Source organism: Narcine bancroftii, chromosome 6 (assembly GCF_036971445.1).
Source record: "Narcine bancroftii isolate sNarBan1 chromosome 6, sNarBan1.hap1, whole genome shotgun sequence".
NCBI lineage: Eukaryota > Metazoa > Chordata > Chondrichthyes > Torpediniformes > Narcinidae > Narcine > Narcine bancroftii.
Genome location: NC_091474.1, coordinates 130,655,420 through 130,668,244, shown reverse-complemented (window position 1 = coordinate 130,668,244; position 12,825 = coordinate 130,655,420). Strand labels below are relative to the sequence as shown.

Genomic DNA, 12,825 nt, shown 5'->3' with positions numbered 1-12,825 from the left:
CATAATTAAGAGACATCCTTCTTGTATACAAAATACAGAAGTCTGGAAGGGTTGCTCTCAATACACACCAATAACCGGTCTCTGCCTGTCTGATTTCTAGTTTCCAATTTACACATGCAAATAGTTTCATTCTATATTAAATTATTGTTAACAATGATGGCAAAAACTTCTGGGCAGAAACCATGTCAACCAGGGACTGAGTGGCACGGTCAGTGTTGCTGGATGCTTATTGCGGCCTTTGATAATTCACATTGCGTCTAACTCAATCAGCTGCATTTGGACTGGAAACCTATGAATGGGCTGCCTTTTGACAGCTCGTTGACTCTATCGTTAGTCAGTTAGCACTGTTGTGTTAAAACTATCAGGCAGGCATCAGGATATCTGGAGCCCAGGGGGATTCTGTTGAAGAGGTGAGAATTGATTCCTGTCTGAGAGGTTTGTTAGCTGTAAACTGATAGCCTGTTCTTTGGAAGCTTCTGACTGAGTAAACTGCTGGTTTTCTTATAAACAATTTTTGCATCTATCTTATAAACGCAACTTTCTACATTTAACCTATGAACATAACCTTCGACATTTCTACACAATCATCTGCTTTGTCTTGTCCACATTGAGACTCAGGTTATTATTCTCGCACCATTTCACAAGATTTTCCAGGGGTCTTCTGTTAGGAAGTCCAGAATTAATTTACAGAGAGGGGTGTTGAGTCCTGGTGAGGACAGCTTCTCCACCAGCCTTTAGGGAATGATCGAATTAAACACTGAGCTGAAGTCCGAGAACAGCAACATCATTAAAGCATCATTCTCCAGGTGGGTCAGGATGGAGTGAAGGGACAAAGCTATTTAGCATCATCTGTGGAAAGGTTTCTTCTGTAGGTGAACTGAAATGATTCCAGTGTCTCTGGGAGGTGTGATTTGATGCAGTCCATCACCAGACGCTTGAACTATTTCATAATGGTTGGAGTCACTGCCACAGGGCAGTAGTCATTGAGGTCTGTTATTGTTGTCTTCTTGGATACCAGGATGATGGTGGTTGTCTTAAACCCTATGGGAATGGACATCTGCTGTGAAGTGTTGAAGATGTCTGTGAAAAACTCTTTTATCAATTGGTCTGCACATTCCTTCAGTAGCCAACCAGTTATGTTGTCTGGTCCCACCACCTTCTGTGGTTCACCTTGCGTAGGGTTCTGCTTGCCTCATCTGCAGCTATGCAGGGGAACATGTAGCTTTCCATGCTATTATCCTGTTCTCATCAAACCGTGCACAGAAAATGTTCAGTCTGTCCAGGGGGGTGGGGGGGGAGGAGGGGGGAAGGTGTCAATGTCCTTAACTCGCATGATTGACTTGTGATCCATTATAGTCTTGATCCCTTGCCACATGTGTCTCGTGTCGCTGGTATCGCACCCCTGCTTTGCCTTCCGGATTGCACGGGAGAGTTCAGCCCTGGCTGATCTTAATTCCATCCTATTCCCTGTTCAAAAGGCAGCATCATGAGCTCTGAGAAAGGTCCAGACCTCTGCATCCAGCTGTGATTTCTGTTTAGCCCTGGTTGTGAAACAATTGATCTCAATGCACTTGCTGGTGTAGCCAGTCACTGAGCTTATATACTCCTCCATTTTTTCATGACCATTGTAGGTGGCTACCTCCCTGAGTCAGCTCCAGTTCATGGTTTCAAAGCACTCTTGTCACACTGCTGTACCCCACCCCAGCCAAATGCTATTTCCTTTGCAAAATGACCTAGCTTGCTTTGCCTCTGGTTTGTTTGCCTCTGGTTGGTTTGCCTCTGGTTTGCCTCTGGTTGGTTTGCTTGGTTTGCTTGGTTTGCCTCTGGTTTGTATGTCGGGGTTAGCAGTTGGGAGAGGAGAGAAAAGGAGAGAGGAGAAGGACAGAAAAGAAAAGAGTCCGGGGCAGGTAAGAAAACTTTTTAAAAAGTCTCTTACCAGGGTCTGCGGGGAGGAGTCGGCGTCGGAGGCGGCCATTGGTCGAGCGAGCGTACAGGAGAGTGTGACGGGAAGGTAAGGTCTTTTTAAAGACTCTTACTGGGGACAGAGCCTAGCAGTTGGGAGAGGAGAGGAGAGAAAAGGAGAGAGGAGAAGGACAGAAAAGAAAAGAGTCCGGGGCAGGTAAGAAAACTTTTTAAAAAGTCTCTTACCAGGGTCTGCGGGGAGGAGTCGGCGTCGGAGGCGGCCATTGGTCGAGCGAGCGTACAGGAGAGTGTGAAGGGGTTAATTGGTAAAAGGCCAATAAATAAGAGGGACAGCGAGCGGCCCAGCGAGTGAGTGGCCCAGTGAAGGAGTGGGACTTCCAGGCTTTGGCTCATCAGGCCCAGTGAAGGAGTGGGACTTCCAGGCTTTGGCTCATCAGGCCCAGTGAAGGAGTGGGACTTCCAGGCTTTGGCTCATCAGGCCCAGTGAAGGAGTGGGACTTCCAGGCTTTGGCTCATCAGGCCCAGTGAAGGAGTGGGACTTCCAGGCTTTGGCTCATCAGGCTTCAGCGAAAGCAAGTGGAGAGAAAGCTAGGATAGTCTTCATTACTACTTCATTGGGGTAAGGGATGAGTGTTAAGGCTGTGTGTTGTCGGGAGTGCCGAATGTGGGAGGTCCTGGAGTCTTCCAGATTCCCGGATGTCCATATCTGCACTAGGTGTGTCGAGCTGCAAATTCTCAGGGACCGTGTTAGGGAACTAGAGCTGCAGCTCGATGACCTCAGGCTGGTTAGGGAAACAGAGGTAGTCATAGACAGGAGTTACAGCCAGGTGGTCACGCCAGGGCCACGGGAGGATGAAAGGTGGGTAACTGTTAGGAGAGGGACAAAAAAACGTAAGGTGCCAGAGACGAGCCCTGTGAATGTAACCCTCAGCAATAAGTACGCCTCTTTGAGCACTGTTGAGGGGGACATCAAGGTTGGGGGGAGTGACAGTGGCTGTGCCTCCGGCACGAGGTCGGCCCCTGTAGCTCAGAAAGGGAGGGAAAGGAAGAGGAGGGCAATTGTGGTAGGAGACTCCATAGTTAAGAGGACGGATAGGGGATTCTGCGGACGCAGCAAGGAGAACCGGATGGTGGTTTGCCTCCCTGGTGCCAGGGTCCGAGATGTTGCTGCTCGTGTCCCAGATATCCTAAAGTGGGAGGGACAGGAGCCAGAGGTCATGGTACATGTAGGTACCAATGACATAGGGAGAATTAGAGAAGAGGTCCTAAAAAGTGAGTACAGGCAGTTAGGTAGGGAGTTAAAAAGAAGGACCACAAAGGGGGTAATCTCTGGATTACTCCCTGTGCCACATGACAGTGTGAATAGAAATAGAATGAGGTGGAGGATTAACACGTGGCTGAAGGGGTGGAGTAAGGGGCAGGGTTTTAAGTTTCTGGATAACTGGGACCTTTTTTGGGGGAGATGTGACCTGTACAGTAAGGACGGGTTACACTTAAATCCCAGGGGGACCAGAATCCTGGCAGAGGTATTTGCTAGGGCTACTCAGGATCCTTTAAACTAGAATGGTTGGGGGGAGGGAACAAAATAGTACAGAGCAGTAAGGAGAAGGTTAGAATGCAAACAAAGAAAGTTTGTAGTAAGTATTTGAATATGGATGGGCAGGTGATAGAGAAGGGAAATGCTCTGGAAGAAGATGAAGGGCAATTGGCAGGAAAAGTAAATAATCTTGTTCTTAAAGATGAGGGAAAACAGGGATTAAAAATTGGGAAATCCCTGAAATTCATATATTTTAATGCCAGGAGTATTGTAAAAAAGGTGGATGAGCTGAAGGTGTGGATTGATACTTGGAAGTTTGATGTGGTAGCGATTAGTGAGACATGGTTGCAGGAGGGATGTGATTGGCAACTGAATATCCCTGGGTTTCGTTGTTTTAGGTGTGATAGAGTCGGAGGGGCAAGAGGAGGTTGGGTTGCATTGCTTGTCAGGGAAAATATTACAGCGGTGCCTAGGAAGGATAGATTAGAGGGCACATCCACGGAGGCTATTTGGGTGGAACTGAGGAGTAGGAAAGGAGAGGTTACACTTGTAGGGGTGTATTATAGACCACCCGGAGGGGACTGAGACCTAGAGGAGCAAATCTGTAGGGAGGTAGTAGATATTTGTGATAAGCACAGGGTTGTAATTATGGGAGATTTTAATTTTCCACATATAGATTGGGAAACACATTCTGTGAAAGGACTGGATGGGTTAGAGTTTGTGAAATGTGTGCAAGATAGTTTTTTACAACAATATGTAGAGGTGCCGACCAGAGAAGGAGCAGTGTTAGATCTACTGTTGGCAAATGGGATGGGTCAAGTGACGGAGGTTAGTGTTGGCGAGCACTTAGGGTCCAGTGATCATAATACCATCAGCTTCAATGTCATTATGGAAAGAGAGAAATCAGGGCCAAGGATTGAGGTTTTTGATTGGGGAAAAGCTAGATTTGAGGAGATGTGAAAGGACTTGCAGGGTGTGCATTGGGAAAATTTGTTTTATGGGCAGGATGTAGTAGAGAGATGGAAGTCTTTTAAAGATCAGATTTTGAGAGTGCAAAAGCTTTATGTTCCTGTTAGGTTAAAAGGAGGGGCAAAAGGTTTGAGAGAGCTGTGGTTTTCAAGGAATATTGGAAACTTGGTTCGAAGAAAAAGGGAGGCGTACATTAGATATAAGAAGCATGGAGTTAAGGAGATGTTTGAAAGATACATTGAATGTAAGAGGAATCATAAGAGAGGAATAAGGAAAGCTAAAAGAAGGTACGAGAAAACTATGGCAAGCAGGGCGAAAACTAATCCAAAAGAGTTCTACAAATATGTTAATGGTAAGAGGAAAGCTAGAGACAAAATTGGTCCCTTAGAAAATCAGAGCGGAAAACTGTGTGTGGAGCCTAGAGAAATGGGGGAGATATTGAACAGTTTCTTTTCTTCGGTATTCACTAAGGAGAAGGATATTGGGAGATGTGAGATAAAAAAAGCAAATTGGGTAAATATGGGGAATATAGAGATTACAAAAGGTGTAGTTTTAAGGCTTTTGAAGAATATAAAGGTGGATAAGTCTCCGGGACCAGACGGGATCTTCCCCAGGACATTGAGAGAAGTGAAGGAGGAAATAGCAGAGGCTCTGGCGGTAATTTTCCAAATGTCATTAGATATGGGGATAGTGCCGGAGGATTGGCGCATTGCGCATGTGGTTCTGTTATTTAAAAAGGGTTCAAGGAGGAAGCCTGGCAACTATCGGCCTGTAAGTTTGACGTCTGTGGTAGGTAAATTAATGGAGAAAATTCTTAGAGATAGTACTTATAAACATCTGGATAGACAGGGTCTGATCAGGAGCACTCAACATGGATTTGTGGGAGGAAGGTCATGTTTGACCAATCTGATTGAATTTTTTGAAGAGGTGACTAGGATTGTGGATGAGGGTAGCGCAGTGGATGTTGTCTATATGGACTTCAGTAAGGCCTTCGATAAGGTACCACATGGAAGGTTAGTTAGGAAGGTGCAGTCTTTAGGTATAAATTTTAAGATAGTCAAATGGATTGAACATTGGCTGAAAGGGAGAGGCCAGAGAGTGGTAGTGGATAATTGTCTGTCAGGTTGGAGGCCGGTGACCAGTGGTGTGCCTCAAGGATCTGTATTGGGCCCATTGTTGTTCGTTATATACATTAATGATCTAGATGATGGGGTGGTGAATTGGATTAGTAAATATGCAGACGATACTAAGATAGGTGGAATAGTGGATAATGAAGAAGGTTTTCAAGGATTGCAGAGGGATTTGGGCTGCTTAGAAAAGTGGGCTGAAAAATGGCAGATGGAATTTGATGCTGATAAGTGTGAGGTGCTTCATTTTGGTAAGAAGAATCAGAATAGGACATACGTGGTAAATGGGAGAGCATTGAGGAATACAGAAGAGCAGAAAGATTTAGGAGTAACGGTACATCGTTCCCTGAAAGTAGAAACTCACGTGAATAGGGTGGTGAAGAAGGCTTTTAGTATGCTGGCCTTTATCAATCATTTCATGGAATATAGGAGTTGGGAGGTGATGTTGAGATTGTATAAGACGTTGGTGCGGCCTAATTTGGAGTTCTGTGTGCAGTTCTGGTCGCCTAATTACAGGAAGGATATAAACAGAGTGGAGAGAGTGCAGCGAAGGTTTACCAGAATGTTACCTGGGTTTAAGCATCTAGAGTATGGGGAGAGATTGGACAGATTAGGTCTTTATTCTTTGGAGCGTAGAAGGTTGAGAGGGGATTTGATAGAAGTATTTAAGATTATGAAAGGGATAGACAGAGTGGATGTGGATAGACTATTTCCGTTAAGAGGAGGAAAGATTAAAACAAGAGGACATGAGTTAAGAATTAAGGGGCAGAGGTTTAGAGGAGGAACTTCTTTACTCAGAGAGTGGTAGCCGTGTGGAATGATCTTCCGGGAGAAATAGTGGCGGCGGAGTCAATTGTATTATTTAAGAAAAGGTTGGACAGGTATATGGATGAGAAGAAGATGGAGGGTTATGGGCATTGTGCAGGGAGGTGGGACTAGAAAGGGGTGTTTGGTTCAGTGCGGACTAGAAGGGCCTAATGGCCTGTTTCCGTGCTGTAATTGTTATGTTATGTTATCCAAGTAACCAAGGAAATAACCTATTTTTGATCTTACCAATTACAAATTCCAGATCAACGAATAGTAATCCTTATATAAGGCACTGGTAATGCCAAATATGGAGCATTGAGTGTAGTTTTGGTCACCAATCTGCAGGAAAGTTATCAATAAGATATTGATACAAGCTTGTTGCCAGGACTTGATTAGCTGATTGATAGAGAAAGTTTGAATAACATAATTCTCTGGAGCAGTGGAGAATGAGGGAGGATTTGATAGGGGTATTTAAAATTATGAGAGGTATAGGCAGGATAATGTCCAGAGGACTCACAATGTAGAAGCTGCCAATAGCTGGTATGTTTTTGTTTGGAACTCAGAAATGCCAAACATACTGGCAGGTTATGTGAGATATTTTCAGGAACCAAAATGGATGGAGTTGGGACAGTGCTGTTTTGCCTGATCAGGATATAAGGTAAACTGCATTTTTTTAATTTTCAAAATCCACTGGTGATCTTGGTTAAAGTAAGAATAAAAGAAATAATTTGCATCTATTTTGAATGTGAACATCGGGACATCCGAAAATGCATTAGAGACATCTTAATAAACTTTCATATAGTCCCAGGTAGACTGTGTCTGGAATCTTGTCCACCAGCCTGATCAACTTTGGATAACTATGGTTGCCACAGGGAGGATGCAGTGTAGGTTCACAAGCTTGACTGCTGTCATGAAATGTTGTAATTTGAGAAGAGATTAAGTAGACCAGGTCTGCTACCTACAGCTTAGAGAAATAAAAAGCTGTCACGATGAAATAAAAAGATATTAGGCATCCACTTGCATCCATAAATGATGTCTGTCCCATTAATTCTTCACCAGTTGGCTTTTGCACAAACTTTTAATGCTGCTGGTCAGTGTATGTCTCGGGATGATGTTTTCCCAGGTTAACAACTCTTAAAATGAGGGATTGGCCATTGGGACTGAGATATGCAGAAATGTATATGCAAAGGTAATGAATCCTTAAAATTCTCTAGACAAGAGAGCTACAGAGCCTCAGTCCGTGAGTATATTCAAGGCAGAAATTGATGGATTCTTTTTTATATATCAAGGAATACGGGGCTGGAACACAGATTTATCACTGAAATAAGAGATAAACCAGAATCTTATTAAATGGCAAATCAGGTGCAAAGTTAGAATGACCTCCACTTAATTCTATTTCTTATGTACTTACAGTACTTGTGAATTATAATCACCTCTAATCTATGGAACATGACATTCAATTTTTAACCAATTTACTCCAGTCCCTCAAACTAATATTTATTTCACTGAAATTGGATGAGGAATAAATATAGGCTAGATCATTAGGATCCTGCTTCCTTCATATTAGTGCTTTCTGAGGGAAGATCTTTAGCATCTCACAGGCAGATGATTCTGTATTGTTCTGTTGTCATTAACCAGTGATTTTCAAACTGTCTCCCTAAACACATTCCATCTTAAGTATTCCTAATGCCAACGGTGCTCTATGATTAGTAAGGGATTGCTTAAGGTGGTAGGTGGATGGAAAGAAAAAGTTTGAACACCACTGTTTTAACCATACCTAATTGACCCATTGTGTGCATGGTTTCATAACTACAAGGGAAATGGGCCAATGGCAATTTTTCTCAAGCAAAATATTTCAGTAGCAATCGTGTCTCGAGCAGTGATTCTTCCCTTCCCACTCACATAGCCCCTTAAGCAATCCCTTACAATCACAGAGCACTTATGGCAAAGGGATTGCTTAGGGTGGAATGTGAGTTTAGGTGGTTGGTTTGAAAAACCACTGACCAAACATAAATTTGAGGATCAACACATCATATTCTGCCTGAGTAGCCTTAAACCCAATGGGATGAACACAGATTTTTCCAATGTCATGTCACCCTCCTGTCCCTCCTGGCCATGTTCCCCTGCTTCCATCTATCCTTTACCTGCTTCCATTCTCACTTTCAACCCTTCCCCCACATCCTGCAGTCTCTTCCCCTATTTGTCTCTCCTCCTGTCCCAGTGTTGTTTGTCCAGTATCAGATTATCTCTTGGTCCTTCCCCAGCCATTACCCCCTCCCCTTTTCTTCTTGCTTTCTCCCCTTTCCACTTTTGTCTCAATAATGGGACATGGCCCAAACCATTGACTGACCCACTTTCTTTCTGTGGGTACTGCCTGACCTGCTGAGTCCCTCCAGGTGCTTATTGTTTGCTGAAGTTTCCGGCATGTGCTTTTCTTGTGTTTTACTTCTTTTCAATTGCTGTTATCTGCAGTTGTTCAGTCATAGTCTTGGAGACCTTGGCATGCTGTAAATATGTGAACAAACCACAGTAAGTAATTATTATGGTACATGTCATCTGAAAACAGAGAGCCTTGATTTACAGGCCCCATAACTGGTAATCTAACCCAGCCTGATCGATATTTCACACATGAGGATCAATAGAAGATATACTATACCATAACACTTGTGACATCTTAATGGCCCATTAACAAGTCCATTAAACAACCTCCTTCTCATCAACCAAGGAGAGAAATTGCCTGGTCTTTGAGGCAGGCATTCAAAATTGCATGGAATTTAGTTTCACACTCTGCCTATCCTTCATTCTGCCAGTCTAAACATACCAGTCCACCGTCACAGAGAATGGATGGCAAACATTCTGATGGTGCCAAGGAAGCTAACTGGTATTTTTATTCTCCTGTCCCTGAATTGTTTTGTTCAATGGTTGATGGAAAGCTTCAGGTTGGTTTTCGAGTGTGTGTGTGTGTGTGTGTGTGTGTGTGTGTGTGTGTGTGTGTGTGTGTGTGTGTGTGTGTGTGTGTGTGTGTGTGTGTGTGTGTGTGTGTGTGTGTGTGTGTGTGTTATATAGCTTACAAAATGCCACAAGTTTCACAGCACCATTTGCAAACAGAATCAAACCTTATCAAAACAAATCTAATGGGAAGAAATCTAATGGGTAAGGAGGTATAAAAGTTTAGGGAGGGAATTCCCAAACTCATGGAGCAGACAAATGAAGGTTTCCACTTTCATAATCCTTTGGTACTGAGTGTGGCCAGGTCATTCTCCTGTGCATGACCACACAGTTGAAATTATTTGAAAACTGTTGCATAAAAGTACACGGGTCGCTGCTGTTTCTTCATTGAAGTTTGCAAAATTCGAATTCTGACCACACTGTTTCAAGGCATTCCTGCAGGCAACTTCAGCCACTGTGCTGTCAGAGACTGACAAATTACAAGTACTGCATTCCCGAGTTGGCACCCTGCTGAACTCGATGATCAGGGACACTGTGTCATATTAGGAGGCCATGGACATTCTAAACGGCCAGTACCTAGGAGAGATTAACAAAGTCTACGCCAGGTGATCCGAAAGCAGCGACCCAGGGAGTGAAATGCTGAGTTCCTCCTGGCCCTGTGAACCCTCAGAAGGGCCTGTGAATGTAAAGCCATGATGGTTGTGGAGTACACAGAGTACCTGATCAGATGATGCAGGGATCAGGTTGAACTACATCCATCAAAGATTATTGGAGTAAGAGGAGCTCAGTCTGTGGAGAGCAGTTGAGCCGGCAGGTACGCTGGAAATGGCTCTCCAGAATATGGAGGCCTACTCAAGTGTCAGTGCGGCCGCCTCATGGTTTCCCTTCACGCTGCCATCTTGGGATGCAGAACCACCCCCTTGCCCTGCTAACGATCTGACCATAGCAGGGGTACCTCACGAACACCTTTGATCACCACCGCCAGGTGCAGTCAGCAACCCAACCACGGCCACTGTACTCGGGGAGAACCCGAAGTGCTATTTCTGTGGGCCAGCCAAGCACCCAAGGAAATGCTGCCCAGCAAAAGACATGGTCTGATCCAGCTGTGGGAAGAAAGGACACTATGCTAAGGTGTGTAGATCCAAATCCCTGCCCAGCAGTGCTGTATGCGGATCGTGGGGGCTGCCATCCTGGATGCTGCCATCACCGGGAACTAGCAGCGCCATGTGCGAATTGCGGGGACTGCTATCTTGGGCCCCATATTTGGAATTCAGCAACGCCATGTGAGGGCCATGGAGGCCACCATCTTCTGAATCAGCATGTGACCTCTCCACTGAAGCAGGAAGCAGCTCTGATACTGGCCTCTATCACACTTGACCAGGACAGCCCACCAGATCAATGATGGACATTCAGGTAAATGGCTACGTGATGAGTTGCCTATTCGATAGTGAGAGCACGGAGAGCTTCTTTCATCCCAACACAATACAGTGCTACTCCCACGTGGTACGGCTAGTAAACAAAAAGGTCTCCTTGGCCTCAAGGACATATATGGCGGATGTCCATGGCTATTTCATAGCGATTCTGACTGTGCAGGTACAGACTATAAAGGCTTAAAACTTTTGGTGATGCCACAGCTCTGCACTGCCGTACTGCTGGGACTTGCCGTACTGCTGGAACTTTGACATCTCCAATTGAGTTTCAGTCTTCCAGTGGAAGATGGACCACATGGTAGATCAGTACAAGCTGCGGGCCACATTCCCGTATCTCAACAATGTCAACATCTGTGGCCATGGCCTGAAGGACCAATGTTGCCAACCTTCAAAAATTCCTCAAAGCTCCTCAATCTCACGTACAATAAGGTCAAGTGCGTATCTCACACAACCCGCCTTGTCATCCTTGGCTGTGTTGTTGAGATCAGAGTAATTGGTCCAGACCCTGACCACATGTGCCCACTCCTGGAACTTGTTCCCCACAGCCTTAAGGCCCTAAAAAGGTGCCTGGGCTTTTTCTCCTACTATGCCCAGTGGGTCCCTAACTATGCAGACAAAACTCAGCCCCTTGTCAAATCCACCTCTTTCTCTCTGATGCCCAGAGGCCTGTGCAGCCTTCAACCGCATCAAGATAGATATTGCCAAGGCCACAATGCACATGGTAGATGAATCCATCCCGTTATAGGTGGAAAATGATGTGTCAGACTTCTTTCTGGCTACTATCCTTAACCAGGTGGGCAGATCTATTGCTCTTTTTTCCTGTACCGCCCAGGGCCATGAAATTCAACAATCATTTGTCTAGAAGGAGCCCCAGGCCATTGTTGAGGCAGTGCAGCACTGGAGACACTACCTGGCTGGTAAAGGAGTCACCCTGCTAACTAACCAACAAGCTGTTGCATTCATGTTCAATAATCAGCAGTGGGGTCAAATCAAGAACGACAAGATACTGAGGTGGAGAATCAAACTGTCCACCTACAATTACGATACACTGTACCGGCCCAGGAAACTCAATGAGCCTTCTGAACTCCTATCTCATGGGACCTGTGCCAGTACGCAGATTGGCCGCTTACAAGGCCTTCATAATGAGCACTACCACCCTAGAGTTGCCAGGTTCTTCCACAACCTGCCATACTCCAATGAAAAGATCAGGTCAATGACCAAAAGCTGCCAGGTCTGCGCAGTGCAAACCACACTTCTACCACCCAGAGAGCAATTGATAAAGGACACCCGCCCTTTGAATATCTGAATGTCTTCCACTCTGACAACCTCCAGAGATCAGCCCTCCTCTCCCAAGTCGATCCCAAGGGATACGCAGTAATCAGCGACTGCACGACATACGAGACGGCCTCGAAGGCCTGAAGGCCCACTACATGAGGCCTCAGAACAACATGCTGGTGAGACACCGATTCTCTCAACATCAGCAATGACTGGGTGAATGGCTGGACGACTATGTTCTGGAACTATGGACACTGACGAGAAAGTGCCACTATGGAGTGGTCTCAACCCAGGTGAGAGAAGAAGAGCAAATCCGTGATACACTTGTGGCAGGAGTGAGATCAAGGTACGTGAGGCAGTGACTGTTAGAGTTGGGGAAGAAGGACCTTGCCGGTACCCTTGATCTGGTGAAATCTCTTGAATAGGCCCAACTGGGAGCAGATGACCTCTCTAACAAAAACGGCGCTTTCTTGGACGACCAGGCCTGCGGAGCGCAGCTGTCCCCAGCACCAACTACCACAGCCACACAACCAGGGATGTTACTTCTGTGGATAGGCCAAAAACCCCTGCACCAGATGCCCCATGAAGGATTCCATGTGTTCAGGATGCAGTAAGAAGATTATATTTTCCCATGGATAAGATTAAACCTCAACAAATGCCCAAAACCGGGTCTGCATCTTCAGCATGCCCCTTTGTTTTCTTTCTCTCTAGCTGCACTCATTAATCTATGGTGCTATATAAAAGTCAGAATTACTATTGCAATCTAGTCTTTGCCACTCCATCTCTCTCCCACCTTATCTGCTTCCTT

General features: G+C 45.2%; 2 protein-coding genes across 3 annotated transcripts in view; one reads left to right on the top strand and one right to left on the bottom strand.

The window, feature by feature from the left end:
- The window catches only part of eys (eyes shut homolog), a 986,043-nt gene that overhangs the window by 952,349 nt on the left and 20,869 nt on the right, over positions 1 to 12,825 (top strand). The window lies entirely within an intron of this gene.
- Positions 1 to 12,825, bottom strand: part of LOC138736490 (uncharacterized) — a 30,770-nt gene that overhangs the window by 4,121 nt on the left and 13,824 nt on the right. For both annotated transcript variants that reach the window (XM_069886115.1, XM_069886116.1), the window contains exon 2: positions 8,743 to 8,868. The gene's annotated coding sequence lies outside the window, so the exon portion shown is untranslated. The remainder of the gene's footprint in view (positions 1 to 8,742; positions 8,869 to 12,825) is intronic.